Source organism: Cloeon dipterum, chromosome 3 (genome assembly GCF_949628265.1).
Source record: "Cloeon dipterum chromosome 3, ieCloDipt1.1, whole genome shotgun sequence".
NCBI classification, from domain to species: Eukaryota; Metazoa; Arthropoda; class Insecta; order Ephemeroptera; family Baetidae; genus Cloeon; species Cloeon dipterum.
The window spans coordinates 29,221,774-29,239,293 of record NC_088788.1 but is presented as its reverse complement, the minus strand read 5'-3'; the positions used below and the strand labels follow the sequence as shown (position 1 = coordinate 29,239,293).

Here is a 17,520-nt window from a genome sequence, read left to right as displayed (position 1 = left end):
GGAGCGGTATAAAAAATTATCCTCTCGACGATAATAGAAGAATAAAAGTACATGTGCGTCGCTGTGTGTTTGTCGCTCAGCTACTTTTGGCAATTAATATTACTCAATGTCAGCAAATAGAGGCAGGCCGAGATATTAATTATTGTGCTTCTGGACGTGCCTTTGTTCGGTGCCGTGGCCGCTGATTATCAGACACGCGGCTCAAAAACTTTGAAAATATACACACGTAGCACTCTGCAGACCATCTGACGCTCGGCGTGTTTTTTATTTGCGTGTGCGAGCCAGAGCCAGTGGCAGGCAAGGCGATCATATGAAGAGCTTCTGATTTCGAGTTTCTTATCGCAGCTCAGAGAAACCCAACATTTCTCTGACTGATTCTAGTTTCTGTATCATTTTTCATTCGGGCACGAAGAAAAGATAATCAAATTTAAAACACAATAAAATAATATTGGATCTTTTATTATCATCAATTATACCGCTCGATAACAAGTCAATTGTGTCATTTGTTTGCATTTATTTACGAGATCTTATACGAAATGAGATATTTGCGATTTAATCTACTAAAATTTAATTGATAATGAGATGTTAAGTTTCTATACGCTACAAAAAAATAAACAATTAAAACTGCTTAAAGTGAGTAAGGCACTTTAGGCACAGCTAACAATGAGCCAATAAAAAAGCACGACGCAATTAAATTTGTTGAAAATCAAGAAATTACATTGAAAAGGGTAATGGCTTGATTCAGATCATATTTTATTTGAACTTACGGTAGGGGGATTGATTTAATCAGATAAAAATATATTTTATAATGGAAAATCAAAACTATGTTTCGCTATGAAATTATTTAATTAATTGACGAGATGAATCGTTCAATTGTTTTAAAAAGATTTAGCTTAGGCGAGCTGCACCTAGGCGTACGGATTTTTTATTGCTTTTTCAGGTGTATTGCGTCGTTTTTAGCAAAGTCATGCGGAGAGAAAAGAGAGGCCAACGAAGAGATGCTAAAAGTGAGCCTACACACGTCTGCTGAATTTATATTTATCTCTCCTCCACCCGCTGCCGCCTCCCCACGGGGTCGCAGGGTCAAATGTGTGCCGAGGTCACCAGATTAGCTATCGCGACCTCTGGGTGCGGTCTCTCTCTCTCTCTCTCTCTCTCTCTCTCCTTTTTTCAATTAGCATTTTGAATTTTTGCCATTATTTTCATTAAAATTTTCCATTTTCATTCCCTCAGGGAATTATTTCATTCAATATCGGGACATAAAAGTGGTATAATTATTCATTAATTCTCAGTTTTAAGGAGGCTATTTATTATTTTTAAGGCTAGTAATATAAAAAACATGCTGGTTTAACCTTTTCATATTTTTGAATGCTTATCTTCCGATCAGCTCCACGTAGTGCATATAAATATATAATATGCGTATGTGAAAAATACAATATTAAGCTGATAGACATCTATGATATTAGTGGATTTTCGCTCGCTGCTCAATTGATGTCTTAATTCAACTCAGGTTGCTCCAAGGGAACGGTATATTCAAAGTGAATGTGAAATAATGTATTTAATATGCTTACATATTCACGAGTGATTATCATATTCGGTTCAAAAATACTCGCTAGTGCTTGCAAATGAGGAATGTTTAACTAACAGAAATCTGAAATCAATCAATGTGTTGCCTTATAGTTGTTACGCATTTTCAATTCACCAAACCGGTTTCTATTATCTCTAGCTAAAATTTAGTTTAGGCCACCTCCCTTCATCTCTCTAAATATAGTTGGAAAATCGATTCGTCCTGAATTATTAACTGCAGCACTTGAACACACACACTCACTGCTCGAGAGGCAGAGAGGATTAGTATTTCAGTGAAAACTCACAGCAGAGGTCAAAGTTCAACGAGATTTAAGTGACGTCAATGGTGTGTGCGCTCTCGAATCAGCGGTGGCGCGAGAGATCATCTAACCATCACTCTCGTCTGTTTATAGGTGGAACGCTACTTGCTGCCAGAGAGCTTTGAGCAGGTTAGCGTGTGCAAACTTTGAAATCCTACACCCGCACTCATCACGCGGTTAATTAACTGCTGGAACACCTCCTTGATGCCAGGTTTCGCAAGCGACTCGAAATGCTTGAATCAGCGCGCGAAGCACGCCGTTATTTACTGCGTCTCCCATTCTCGCCAGTCATAAAACGTTCGGTACTTTTTTATGTCAGGTAATTTACACCCCCGAAGGAGCAGGTTGCGCCTTTGAAACGCCCGCACTTCAAAGGAGCTGCTGCAAGAAGGGGAAGAATTCTACAACTCCAAAAAGGAGACAGCTTCTTTTCAAGCGACTTTATTGACACGCGCTGCCTACGCTTTCAGAAGCCGCTAAAAATGCGCCTTTGGAATAGTAAGAATTGTATGCGTGAGTGTCGCGCAGTTTGCATACAAGCTCGCAAGTCATGCGCACCATATTCGAGTGCAAATAAGGCAGATGAACTAGTTTCCCACTGATTATTTTAATATATTCCACGCTGCAATGCTTTTGAGGGTGGCATTGTTGAGTGCGAACAATGAAAACACGTGTTTACTCGGGCGATGAGAGTTGGCGGAAAGAGCTGAAAAGGCAACGGCTTTCTTTCTTGTAATAAGTCTATATTTGTACTGATATGCTATCAAATATCAATCAGATGAGGGCTAGGCATAACATGAAAATTGTTATAGTGATGTAACCGCACTCTAAAGAGAGAAAAAACAAGAATGAAATTGCATATCTCATTTTTATAAGTCTTTATTTGATCAATAAATCGATAGCATTTTAATTTATTGGTGCAATAAGGCTGAGTTAAAAGTCGAAAAGAATTTCTCACGTTCCAAAATTAAAAAAAGATGAAAGAAACAAGAGATAAAAATCTAATATAAAACCAAATAAAACAATAAATTTTTTAATATTGTTTACCTGCCTTGCAATTATTTAAGTTTAATAATCATGAATTCACATTTTCTTAACTGGATTAATCGTTCCGTAGCAATAAATCAGCCTTTTTGATCCATCACTTGTCCTCAGACATGTTATTTTTTCCTTGCGTGAGATAGAAGTTTTCCAATTGAAATATTTCTCAGCGAGAGTGCACTGGTCAGCTGCGAAACAATCAATTAAAATTTGTGGCCCGCCGGACAAACCACTTTGTAAGCGGTGGGGCAAAAACCAACTTCATATGCTTGTCTTGCGAAGCGTTGAAAGAAAGGTGTGATGCATCACTCGAACCGAAAAGCAGCGCGAATAAGACGTGCGGTGTGTACCAGACGCAATTAAAAATAATGTTCGAAAAATTTTACCGGCCTGGATTGAATGTCTCGATAAGCGACAATGCGAGAGCAGGCCGCACGTTCGATCGTTTCACAAAATATTGGAGCTGACCACCGAGAGGCGTCCGTGTTCAATCGAGCGATAAACACACACCAACGCCGTGACAATTGATTTTTATTGCCACCTGAAATCTTCATCACCTGCGCGGAGACATTCGTGGGGCGACGTCGCGCGCAAGATCTCCAATCAATTTCACCGTCGCCTGTTTCAAATTTTCCCAACGATCGGTTGGGAAGTGTAAAACTGATCCACTCTGCATCAAAGGCTACTTTCTAAATTGATTCAGGGGGTGGAGGAAACCTCAAAAACATTTAGAGACTTTTGATTTATGGTATTCCATCTGTAATGGATCTGGTTTTTGGCCTACTTGACTGATGAAAGAGGGGTAGTACGGTTTCAAAATGCACCCTTGACACCTTTTGTAAATCAAATAAACAAAATTCATTAACACTTTAAACATTATTTCATTACGATTTTGAAATATAAAAAAGTCTATAAATTTGTACACTGCCATGATTGCTGCAAAATGTGGAATGCTAACAACACATATGCGCGTACTTCTCAGGCGTTTCTTACTTTTAATGAGCGGGCGAAGTCTTTTCTGCATCTGCATGCACAACAGTCACAGCTGCTGCACTTTTCAGATTGTACACACACAACGTATATCCCATAATAATTGCCGCTTCAAGTGTGTTATGAAGGCGTTTGTCAATTTTATAAATATTATTATGCTGACTACACGCCGTGTGTCGTTTTGCCTGTTAATTGCGTCTGATTAGCGACTGCTGATGCCTATTCTCCTGCGCAGAATAAATATATACTTTTAAACGTGCATGTTGAGCTGCGTGTGCACATGTAAGCAAACACAAGACCGGCTCATTATAATGCTCAAGAAACACTGGCAGGGTACACAATCTTTAATGACGACGTAGCTATCACATATTAAGCGCAAACGGCCCACTAATCTCAACAAAGTTCATAAATCACCATCTTTTTTGACCTTTTTATCAATAAATAAATTTTCAGCACTCTACTACAAGTAATTGGTTTAAGTGTATAACATACACTTTTGTGATTCCTCTTTTAATATATGAATTCATTTACCAACTGTTTCAAATAATTTTCATGGCAATTTGTATTCAAATTATCTGCAGTGTTGACCTGTCATTTATTTATATTTCACAGTTAAAACATCGTTTTTGAAGAGATGAATGTTTGATGAGAAAAATGTTACGTATATGAACTCAAATAGAAAATAAGATAGTGAAGTTGCTCTAGACTGTGTATTAGAAAAGTGCACGCAACCTCAAGCGGATCAGATTTAAAATTTAAATGTAAAAGAGAAGCGATGAAATAATGAACACCACAAGTATTGAGTATAGTTGTTTCGTAACCCTATTTTTATGGCAGACCACCCCCACCGGTTTCGCCATAAAAATTAGGCTGTGAGAAAAATCCAGAGGCGATCTTTCATCCTCTTGCCGACCGACGCACACCTTCCACGTTTCCAGGACAACAAGAAAAACCAGACTCTTTTATTCAAGTGCTTAGCAGCATGCAAAGAAATCGCAAAATTCGCTCTCATACAAAATGAAAAGAAGAAGCAGCACGCCATGCAGAAAAAAAGAGGGAAATGCGCCGCCCGGCATTATAACGTGATCCTGTACCCGTTTGACCTGAAATTAATTAAACGTTTATTGTTTAAAAGGATGCTTAACCCAGTAAATGAATACATGTATATATCTTCGCCTTTCGAGAGTAACACCGGCTTTCCCATGCGTATTAGGCTTGGTCAGGTAATAAAAGGATATTTGCTCACTCACTCTTTCGCGAGTTATTGAATCATAGCTCCATTGCATGCCCATTATGCATGTGTATCACTGAATAGCGGCGGCGGCGGCAGATTTATGCTAATTACGAAAACGGGAGGCTGGCTGGCTCATGAGAGAAGAGAGAAAAAGAAAAAAGCGGCTCGCCAATTGTCCGAGCAGCAAAAAACACACAGAACAGGGTCCGCCTAAGGGACGAGGCAGGCCAAATTGGTTTATTTCCCTGCGCTGAGGGACACTTTGCGATGGAATTTTCTCATATATGATCTGGCCTCTGTGTGCCACTCAAGCCGACTCCTACGACCCAGCCGCTGATGGGCTTTTACTGCTTCATCTGTTTTGCATGTCAATAATCTATTGAATCATTATCTCCCACAATTTAAGGGTCATGAAACGCCAATTTTCGATATCAGTGCTGTGGGAACCGGCGGAATGCCTCAAATTGCCGTTTTGTGTGGTGATGCCTTTATACTTCTTATATTGCTTTTCTCGTTAATTATGGGCAATGCGAATACATTTGCATGATTTTGTCTCTCCCACAAAGGCCTTTCTTTTATCCTTTTCCTTCAATAATATCGATGAGAATAAGTAAAACATTTTGGTTTAGAGCAATGAAATTTTCAAGCAATATAGATGATTTATTTTATAAATATTTAAATAATATTTTGCAGTTGAACAATTTTGGGTAATTTGTTGGCACATTTAGTTTGATATTTTCAGAAGACTCTGCTTTCACACAAACCGAACATGTAAATTCTAGATGGAGTTTTAGAAGTGCCAGTAATAAAATAAATAACCAAATCGCAAATAAGAACTTAAAAACAAATTGCATCATTTTTTTAAATCTTTCATTGGTATGAAATTTATTTGCTTTCCAACGTTTGCTAAAATGAAATCTCCATATTTGATTTGGTTCTTTTAAGTTCTCAAGAGATACATTATTGTGTTTACTCAAGTCATGCAATTCCAGCAGGGTTGCATTCAATTTATTTTTTGCGCTCAATCTTATAAAATGTGCGATAAGCATAAACCAATCATATAATATCTAGAACAGCAATGTTTATACACATTATCATTGCACGCACCCAGGATGCTTGGAGCAAGAAGCATATTTCCGACCTCGGGAGAGTGGAAACGCCATAGAGCACATGAAGAGAGATATCACAATCAACTCAGCAGAGCAGTGGTTTTTATTATTTTTTAGCTAATTAACAGTTTGAGGAAAAGGAAGCGGCTTTTGCGTTGGCTGCTGCTGCACAGGAAAGGAAGTGAGAAAAAGGTCTGAAATAAAAATCGTACAGCATTGCGGTCTGCAGCGGGTGGTATGGAGGTGGAATTTTATTGGCTCGGACGCCAGCAGCAGAAAAATACGCCGTGAGCTCGTTTATAAGATAGATATGAAATTTAAAATAATGAAAAGTTAGCTAGCTTGCGAGCCGCTAGCTGTTGAATTTTAATAGAAATCCATCTGGCCGGCGCAAAAAAAAAAATAACAAAAGGCATTTAGTGAGCGGCAGATAATAGAATTCAATGTGTGCGTCGGCGAGCAAATTGATCCAATTAATGAGTGGCTTCACGCTTTGAGTGATTATGATAATGCTGCAGCGAAATTATCCGGCTGCATGCACCTGTTGATAGGGCATAAAAATCGCCATAATTACAATAAACGTCGCCTAATTAGAGCCCTCGAAGGCAGGAATGTGAATTTTAATTTCGCTTAAATTGAAACGGACTGGCCACGATTTTTCGCTACAAGCTTTGCGTACCTGTGGCCTATGTAATAAATCATAAATTATTGATAATGAGATTCATATTGACTCCGTTCTCGCATATCTGTCGAGTTAATAAATAATTTATGATTAGGAACACCGCTCGATAAATTTATAATTTGACGAATTTTAATTACAACAAATTTAAATGTGTAGAGGAAAAATTTGGTTAATTTTTAATTTTTCCACAACTATAAATCAAATGATTTATGAGACATACCAGAGCTGCTATATAGCTATTAAAAGCTTATTTTATGTGAATACTGATAAATTTCATGTGCTGGACCACAATAAGAATCTTGTATCCGTGCATCCAAGCTAATAATTCTTTTACTACTCATAATCGCGCACAATCAAGACTATATTCGCAAGAATAAATAATTCCGCACGAACTTTCCCAAGAAGCAGATGTGAGCAATAAAAGTGGCCAAAAAATGAACGCGAAATGAGCAAGAATCATATATGAAACTGGTCGTACACACCCCATCGAAACGTGCAGTGCAACAAATTCGATCTCGGCTCTGAATCTACCTTCAATTATATGTGAGAGAAAAAGGAGTTCGGACAAACACGAATCTCTCGGCACACCACATAAAAAGTGGTCAATCCAACAGTAGAAAGAAAATGCAAATGAGCTTTGCTGAACTCCCGCTCAGCTGGTTCGCAGCAAAAATGCTCAATTATTGGAGTAGGTAACTGATAAAAAAATCGACATGCAAATTTAGCATGCTTGTTGAATTTTAGAGATTTGCATGTGAAATCCCCATTAGCGGTCAAAAAGTAAAGCAGATTGCGAAATTTCAAAATGAAACGTTGGTGACGAAGAGTCTGCATTCTATATTTCTGCACAAACAAGCCAATGAATAAAAGTTGTGCGAGATCAAAAGCTGACGCATAAAACACAAAAGATAATAGGCACGGTGCTGCAAAAGCTGCAGTCTTACTCCAAGAAAAGAGGGTCGCGCACCCCTTGAGGGGGCAGCAGCAAGGGGCCTCCTCGCCCCCCCTCGGGAGGGGGAGGAATTCCCACTACACATTGCTGCTCCACCCCGAAAGTGACCCCCGCCGCGATAAAAATTCGTACTTTTCATATTACTGCTCGTGCGGCACTCGCTCGCTTCGGTCAGTTTTGTTCTTGTGCTACAACTTGTTGCGTCTTTCTCGCTCTCGCCAGCTGATCGACAGCAGCATCGAAGCCGCCGACGCCGCCGTCTCAGGACTTATCTGCCCCGGCACTATTGACAAAGTGAATAAGGTAGGATACATAAAATTCTGTCTTTGGCCAATAAAATTACCGATTATCAGGCTTATCGCGGAGAAAGAGGAGAACTGTATTGATAGGTGAGCGTGGGAAGCAAAGGGTTGGTGCGCGCGATCTGTGGGAATTTGGTCGGAATTGTACACAAATGAAGACTTCTATTTGAGGAAGCGCGATTTGACGTGAATTGTCCGTCCGCGATATTTCGCCGCAGATCGGTTTTCGTTTCGCATCTCTCTCGCGCGTAAGTGTGTATTCAGACACTTTTTGGCGCACCGTAATCTTTTCTTGATTAAGGTGTTGACACAGAAGTCAAGTTTGCGAACTGCGCGAGTTTATCTTCGAATAAGAGCACGCTCCTCCCGCCGTCGGCTTTTCGGTCTGCTTGCGATGGAATGATGAGATGCTGGGGATGTGACATATTGCAACATTCCGAAGCCATTTGAACATACTCAAGAATTATACTTTTAAATTAAAACATTGTGATGCCACGGCTGCAATAATACAATAACGGTATCGTCCGAAATTAAGAGCCGCCTCTAGACACAAACCATTCCTTTCCACAAACTCCTTTACGCGTATCTTTTACTTCTGGCACGGCCCTGTAGTAGAACTTGCTTTTCGGCGCTTTGAGGTTCCGATTATGACCTTGAATTCTCCAAGTGATGCGTAATTGAAATCCGCACTAGTCCTGCTTAATCACAAAGTTGGCTGCCTCAATAAAATCATTTCCCCCGCCTTATGCAAATTTTAGCTCCATTTGCATAAGCACACGTACACAGTCACGTGAAATTTCCAGCACTATTGGCAATAAATTCCGGGCTGAACTATTAAAAGGCGAATTTATACATAATTATTTAAAAATCGCGGCACGCACTCGCGCAGAGCTTCTCTTATTTTTATCTAATTATTATAACTCACACAGGCTACTCGGTCGAAATGAGTAAAAGTTGCGGGGCAAGTGAGTGCACACACGATTTTATAACCTGGACAGCGGCAGATAATGGTGCCCATTCATTAGTTCAATCAATTACGCGGCGGCCGAGCGCGGATCCAGTTTGCGATCGCAGGAAAAAAAAGAGACCAGGCCCGGGAATTAAAATAATAATAATAAAGGCTGGTCCGCTGCTGCGGTGGTAGCCGAGTTTACACATATTGACTTAAAGATACATTAAATCAACAAAGATAAAAAGCAGAGCTCGTATATATATACTCAATGCACGTTGGCCGGCTCGCTTCTTGCGGGATATTTATTTATTAGCCCTTCTTGAGAGGGAGGATGGGCGGACGCGAAGAAAAGAAAGGTGCGTGAGTGCGAGACGAAATCATCCACACACTTTATTTCAAATCATGCTCACAACATTTCAGTGGTATTTAGTTGAAATCTTTGTATCAATTAAAAGCATTAACTTAAATATTTTAAGTTTGAAAAGAAATTAAGAATTTTCTAATTTTTAAATAAACATCTTAAAATAAACAGATCCAAGAATATTAAAGTGTTGGATGAATAGCCAGTCGTGTGTAATATATATTATTTATTTCAACTTTTGCGACAAGACAAAACTTTCTTCTCTACGTTGTGTCGGTAATTTTTATACAAATGGGCAAGCGTCACATACTATCCTCAGAAATTAAATTGGTATTACTTTGTCATTTATAATGTGTGCGAAAATTCAGTTAATTGTCGGAGGAGCAATTTTGGCACGCATGAATAATAAACAGTCTAAGTCGAGCCACGGTCCAGTTAGTTTTACGAGCATCAAAACAAATTGCAGACAAGAAAAATTCGGTCCCGGTGCAATTTGTATAATTTCCGTGAGCAAGTATTAAGAAAATGAAAAGTGCTTGTGCTAAGTCTGCAAATGTGAGGCAGAAAAGGTGTCATAAATCAGAGGATGAACGGCAGCCAGGGCAGTGATTATTTTGTTAAATTCAAGTGTGAGAGAAGCCCAAAAGTTTACACAGCACTTGCCCATTAATTAAGCTTTCAAAGTGCGCTGGTCATGTGCCAGCTTGAAAAATTGCAAACAGTGACGCGGTTATCTTCAATCACTGCGCGGCACATTTCACATGCAAATGAGGCTCTGAATTAATTTGGCCGCCGCATGCGGGACATTTGCGAGGAAATATCATCGCATACACCAAAGAGACGCATCTTTGACCAGGGCCAGCTTTGAAATAAACGAGTTTCAATTTTTATTCGGGATTAAAATGTGTCCCCAACTAAAGCGTCGTCTAGTTCATTAAGACTCGCATTGAAATCACAAGTTCATCTTATAATTCGTAACTTTTAAATTGTAACAAATTGCTCGAACATAATAAGAGACATATTGCAGTATTAACCAATTATGAAAGATTTTCGACCTAAGAGACGGATCTCATATTTTTTTTTTTCAAACAATTGGTTTGACTCATGGTACTCCTCTTCTATCAATAATACAACTTTGGATATATACCGACAAAAATTCATAATATTTAATTAGATTCTGAAGTGCAAAATTGAAGGCCTAATTTGATTGGGTTCAAAATGTTAATTTAATTTTCCTTATTATTTATTTTTTTGGCAAACAAGGCAGTGGAATGTCAAACGCAAAGACTTAAAAAATATTCAATATACCTAATAGCCTTCAGCAATTTAATTTTCACATTCATACGCAGCATAATCAAAACATTCCCACCGACGCCTTCTTTTCACCCTGAGGAAAATGCGCAGCTTCTCTCACTCGTTGCGGCGAACAAGTCATGTTTTTATTATTATTTCGCAAGCGTTTAAGGTTTTTCGCAGCACGGTGCTACTCAGTTGCGCGCGCGGTGTTAGGGCAAAAACCCGGCCTATTAGTCGATTGCACCGCCATAAAAACAGCAATATTGTGAAGTGCAAACAGCTCGGGAGGCGTGGGAGGCGCGAGACTGTGTGTTCGCTAGCTGTTTGTATTTATTGCGAGAGTGCCTCCGCTATTAAAAGCAGATCTCTCGTTATTGTTTCCTGCGTATTTACGCACTCGCACGGAACTTTATAATGTGTGTACGTACATTCTCGTCGGCGGAGAAGTTTCTTGAATCGCTGCCGAGAGATAGATATACCACACGCGAAACCAGTAAAGCATGCAAACAGCTACGGCGCGGCATTAATTATTTTTCTTTCTTTCTTTCTCCTCTGCCTGCTCTTGCCGAGCTGCTTGTTTATCGTCATTAAACCAATTAATTGTCTCTTGCATACACCTACACCCTGCTCGACATACACATATATACACACACTAGAGCCGTGCTCCTTGTAAATGCAACAGCAAATGCGCGCTGCTCTCGCACTCCCTGCGACAATAACAGATCGCACGGATTATAAATCAAATGCAGGCGGTCGAGTTGTGTATACAGTTGTCCTTGGTTTGATCCATTACTAGATGGTATGCAAAAAATGAGCGTAATTAAAAATTTCTGGCTTCTCTATTGCAGCAGAATCTGGAAAATTTTGTCTTTAAAGTTTGAAGAGCTAGGCATTAAACACAAATTTTTTTATCATTCCATTCTTTGCTTTCGAATTTGGTTTAACGTAAATTATTTGATAAATTTTATTCTTAATAAATTTTTTGATGAAATTAACCATGGTTAGTTTCTTTGTATTTTAAATAAATGTCAATGGCCACAGTGAGTATGTTTCCATTAATAAAATTTGTGAGCGAACTCGTTTGCACGCCCATTTTTCGAGAGGCTGGCAAAAATGCCGAGCCAAATTGGCAAAGACTTATGAACAAATTAACAGTTACACTCGGTTGGTGAGGAGAAAGAACGCAGAGTGATCATATTGTATTCATTCGCGAGAAAAAAATAACTATAAATACGCGCGAGTGAAAAGAGCACGTACCAGAATATGCAAGCATGTGTGCTCGTCGGCCGGCCGGCCAAATAAATAAATAAATACTACATGTTTGTGAGTACAACAACAGGGCACAAGCAGCAGAGGAACAAGAAGACTGCGTGCTATATCCACCTCCCATTCTTATTCAAATTTATGAGGCCTTTTGTCAGGAGTGAGTGGGTGTATGCGCGGCGTGTTGCGTCATCACGTTTTATGATCACACTCGGGTGACAGGTAGGTACATAAAAACACACATTGTAACTAGGCCTGCGTGCGCATATGCTCTCCGTGGAGAAGGAGTGCGTGCTGGAAATTCTCAGCAAGGTCGCACCCTGAACTTGCGCTCACGAGGAAAGGAGACGACGAGCTGCCGAGATGCCATAAGCGATCGGTTTTTATGTGCGTGCGATCTTATCTCATCGGCGGAGGTTGGGTCACAATGTTATAAAAGTGAACTCTTCTGCCCGGCATTCCTTTTTGCTCATTAATTTGGGACCGCGTGGCTTAGAGACGCGCGGGTGTGCTTTTGGGGACAGTTGATATTGATTTTAGAGGGGAACAGGAGATCCATAAGATAGCCTAAAGTGTGGGAAAGACATAAATTTATTCTGGAGGCGGATTCAGCTAATGATAGTCATCAGCCAATGATTAAATATTAAAAAACAAAAATGCCAATAAAAGCCATTAAACTAAACTTCTAAAAATATGTTACAAAGACTTGAATGTTGCCCCGTCGTTTGCTTGCAGAACAGAATTTTCGCAAGCTGCATTAAATTTGCGAGACTAAAAAACTTGATGATTGGGTGAAAATATTCTTTTGAGAAAAGTGCCGCTTTTAAAACCCTAACAGGAAGTGGTCTTCGTGAGCAAGTTTCGACGAATGGTACACATTAACCGCGAGCACTTCTTTTGTTTCCATACTGGCTATCACTTCCTCGAAAGAAGGCGCAGAGAAAAATCCACAAACGAGAGGGACACAATACAAATATGCTTGCACGTCCTGAATGTCCACACAGGCATGCAGGGAAAGGATTGAGAAGGAGGATGTTTGAATATCTTCCCAAGCTATAAAGCTCCAGCTATTTTTTTATCCGCGCGCCGCATTATTATTGTGATGAGCGGCGAATGTCAAAGGGAAGAGTGGAGGAGAGAAAAAAGTGACTCTTGGTCAACCAACTATAGATGATAATGACTCTAAACGACTTGGAAGACGAAGGTTTCCCTAAAAAAAAGATCGTTTTGTCACGTGACGCGGAGCTGTCGGCCGATGTCTTTTCATTTCGTGCGCGATCATCATCGCTATTTGATTTTTCCACGAGGAGGGGGCGTGTTTATAGTGCACCTCGTGTCAAGTTTATTTTATTATGAGAGAGAGCTGCAGGGAAACTCGATCGCGCGGGGATTTTTTCCTTTGGTTGTCCCTGCGCGGACTGGGAAAGAGGCTCATTATGAACAAAGGCGTCTCGGAATCGCTAGTGGGTGTCAAGATTCTCGAAATATGCTCGTAAATAGTTCAGGGGAGCCGAAATTTTGATTGTTATTGCAGCCCAAATAATAATTCTTCCCAGAATATCTAAAGGTTAAGATAGTGTATAAAAACCACTTTTCCTTATTAAGCATAGATTCATAGAAAAACTTGGGATTAAGCTCAACTGTTGGCGTCTAAAGCAATTAATTAAAACCATGTAAAAATGGAATCATGTTCAGGATAAAAACTTCCAGACGCATGCGATAAGATATATTTTTTAGCGTAAAAAATCAACAGAATAATTTGCATCATTTAATCATCGAATCCTGAAATTGAAATTTCATTGCAACATACGCCTAATCTAGTTTTTTAATATTGCTGAGAAGAATATCAACTGTAAAATGAAACCATGACGAAAATAAAATACTAGGTAATTATTACTTACACAAAGGATTTTTAGGAGCACTATTACCTATTTAGTAAGTGTGTAGAGAGAGATTTGAGGCCAAAACTCGTGTAAGTAGGCATGACTCCCTCGCCTCCGAGTGTTTCACCTGACGTGCTCTCTCTCTCTCTCCTCTCCTGGTTGTGCTGCTTTTATGTGTAACCTCGTCGCAGATAAGAATAAAGAATAATGTGGCTTCTTTCTGCTGGAGAGGACACATAAATTTTGGTTAGCTGCATAGCGGCAGGTATGCCCGCAGCATTGGTAGCCGCGCGTCCACCTTCCAGCAATTCTTAAAAGGATTTTATTTATGTGGATGTTAGTTACTCTCCCATACACCCTCACATTAGACACAACAAAATGCAATAAAGTGTAGTTTTATGGCGGTGAATGACAAGTTCCAGCCGAGGAGTATAAATTACTCTTGGGCAGCAGCGGCGCCCGCGACTTGTTCCCAGGTAGTTATTCGGCGGCCCCCACTCCATAAAAGTGTCCAATTTTTCCCTTCATTTGGGAGGAAATTAAGAGTATCGTATGCTGGCTGCGGCAGTAATCAGACCTGCAATAATCGTAACTTATATTTTCCCCGGGATTAAATTTTTCTTTTAATTTGTTACACCCAATTGATTCCAAAAACACGCAGAGAAAAAAAGATGAAAAAATGCCGCCACGGAAAGAAAGTTTGTTGGTTGGTCGACAGCGGATGAAATGCCCTTTAAGTTAAAAAAATCCAATGCAGCGAGGTCTGCTGCCTGCCTCTTGAAAATTTAATATGCAACTGATTTTTATTCGAGAGGCATTTTAATTGAATGGAAGCCATATATATGTTAATTTACATCCCTGCGTTTTCGGAGCATCACATAAATAAACTAGGATAAGTGCGTTTTCGGATCTTCACATAAATAAACTAGGATAAGTGCCAATTAATGGGAGCTATTATTTGCCCATTAGTGATGACATTTTTCAATATTTATAATCGGGAACTTTCTTGAAATAAAAAAGTGTGCAAATCCTTTACAGTTGAAGTTAACTTAATTATCACTTTTATTTTGTCCAGAATATCCATAATGCTCTTTCGGTGCTAAACCTTTTTTATTTATTGAGAAAAACTTAACTAATTATTTATTTGCCTAGCCAACTAATTACGTTAAAAGAAGGTACAAAGTTGAAGTTACACTGCAGTAAAAAAACTTTAGATCGAATTTTGCCATTCCACTTCAAGAGCCCTGATTGGTTAATTTAAATCACAAAACGTAATTCGATTCAATTTTTTTAGACTTAATTATGAATCACTAAAATTATAAATTCGGACTTCGGACTGATTTTCCATAAGACACGACGAGGAAAGCCAAACTGCTCTAAAATGCACATCTGCATCGAACAGGGGAGCACGTGGATGTTTTTTCTTTGAGACCGCGATTTTTGGCTAGTTACTAGGCAGCAAAATAAGCCGCTCCTCTAGGCGCAGCTGCACGCCAAAGTAGCCCCCTCGACCACGGCCCCCTCTCATCCCCCAATGCGTCTTTAAGGTGCCTTTCCAAGATTGTCTTTGAAAAAAACTGATTTGCATTCTTTTTGTGCAACTCGCCTATTGAGCACTCCGCATGCATTTCTGCTAGCACGTGCAGTATAAGTTGTTGCTCGCCGCCGCTGCTTGGATACTTTCTGCTGCATGTTTGTGCACTGCTCCTGCCTCCCAGTCATTATTCAAAACGTCGCGGACGGCGCGCACATGCTCTATTTTTCGATTTTGTGTGGGAATAACAAGCTTTAAAGGGCCCCTTTTAAAGTTGAGCACACAAGCTGTGAGTATTGAATAGAATCTTAATGAATGGCGTTTTGTGTCTCGTAGAATTAGCTCGTAAAACACCAAACTATGCTCTATTCAATGGAGTGTAACTTTCAATTTTTTTAAGTTTGAAAATTTTTAAATTCACTTCAGAAACCCTTATTTTTTATTTTGGACAAACAAATCGTACGACAATAAACCTATTTTATTGCTTCTTTGATGCTATCAAAGTCTCTAAACTACGAGTCAGAAATTTAGGGCTTTGAGTGTGGTATTTTTTAAATATTAAATTACATTTATCTAGAAATAACAAATTTAAAAAAAGCTAAATTTTCCTGATGGTGCTGGAGTTCTTCCCCTAACAACTTTAAGATGCTTACTTATGCAACCGGTAACCCACCAATGTTGCGCGGGCTGCATAGCTGCCCACATTTGAATAATCGAGGGTGCCTCACGGAAAATCAGTTTGGACTAGGGTCGCGGAATTTTGTAAAATATAATAAATTAAGTTATAAGCGTTTATTAATTGGAGAAAATGACGTAATTATTTTTTCAGTTCTGAAACAAAATTTATCAAGGTAATTTTTACAAGCTGAAAGTTTTCTTGCGTGCAGGAAAAAAATGAGAAAGGGCAATCAGAAAGAACCAAATTGGCGGCAGAGCGGATCAATTGGATCGAAATCAGTGCGGGTGAGGTCTGAACGTAATTAACGAGTGGAAGAGGCCACGCAAGGCCGATGTCTGATGTATCTCTGATGGATGCTGAGGATGGTTGCGTAGGAAGGATTATCGCGAGATGATTAGGGGGCCGCGATGGCAATGTAGTAGCCGAGTGAGCGAGCGCGGCGATCCGAGTGGGGTTTGGCGCGGGATGAGAAGGCGTGTGCGCTGGCTGCTTTCTTGATGGATCCACCACCTCCACCTACCTTGGCTGCTACCCCCGCCACTCGGCCGGCGCTTCTTGGGCCGCAGCGCTGCTGCTCTCGGCTGGCGTACGGTGTTTTAGTAGCGGACTGCAGGCCGCGCAGTTGAGACCCGAGAGGGAGAGAGCGAGCGAGCGAGAGAGGAGAGAGCCGCCCGCACCAACACCAAACACGACGTCTCTGGTGCTTGACATTGCAGTGCAACGCCGCCGACAGTGCTGTTTTTTGAGGTGGATTTTGGCCGTTTTGCTGGCGAAATGGACCAACATGGTGCTGCAGCCGGCCGCGACTGTTGAGCCCCCGCGCCATGGATTACCCCAACCGGACCATGCTGCGGTGACAGTGCCCTCGATTGCCGTTCTTTCGTCAGTGTAGATTGTTATTAGGTGAGTCCTCGTTTTTTAAAATCGCTAAAGAAAACTCCGCCGACCGAGATAATTTGAAAAAAAAAAAAAATTTACACAGTGCAAATCGTAGGTGGGTGGACTGCGATGTGGGTGGCTGTTGTGGGTGTTGTGGGTGGTTGTGAGATCGAGTAATATTTTTTCTGAAGTGTTGCAGATCTCTAAGTTTAATTTTTCGAATAAACTTTAATTTTAAGCAAAAACATAACTATAACAATTTTTAATTGATTTTTATTGCCAATCTAACGTGATCATTAAATTCAATTAAAAGGTACTTAAATTATCATGGTGTCTGAATGTTGACAACCTAATAAAATATATTTTGAAAGAAATTATAGTCTTGCTGAAAAATTAAAACTACATTAAACACAAATTCCAAAGAACCGTAGTGGTGATTGGAAGAAAACGGAATGTGCATTACGAGCACTCGCTTCA

At 39.9% G+C, this 17,520-nt stretch overlaps 1 protein-coding gene across 2 annotated transcripts in view; it reads left to right on the top strand.

Moving 5' to 3' along the window:
- The first annotated feature begins 8,051 nt into the window (after positions 1-8,051).
- LOC135938845 (early growth response protein 1-like) overlaps positions 8,052-17,520 on the top strand; it is a 29,948-nt gene continuing 20,479 nt past the window's right edge. The window contains exon 1 of one of the 2 annotated variants that reach the window (XM_065482808.1): positions 8,052-8,197. The gene's annotated coding sequence lies outside the window, so the exon portion shown is untranslated. Of the gene's footprint in view, positions 8,198-16,750; positions 17,068-17,520 lie in introns of those variants that run through there. The other variant, XM_065482807.1, reaches the window with a different exon arrangement.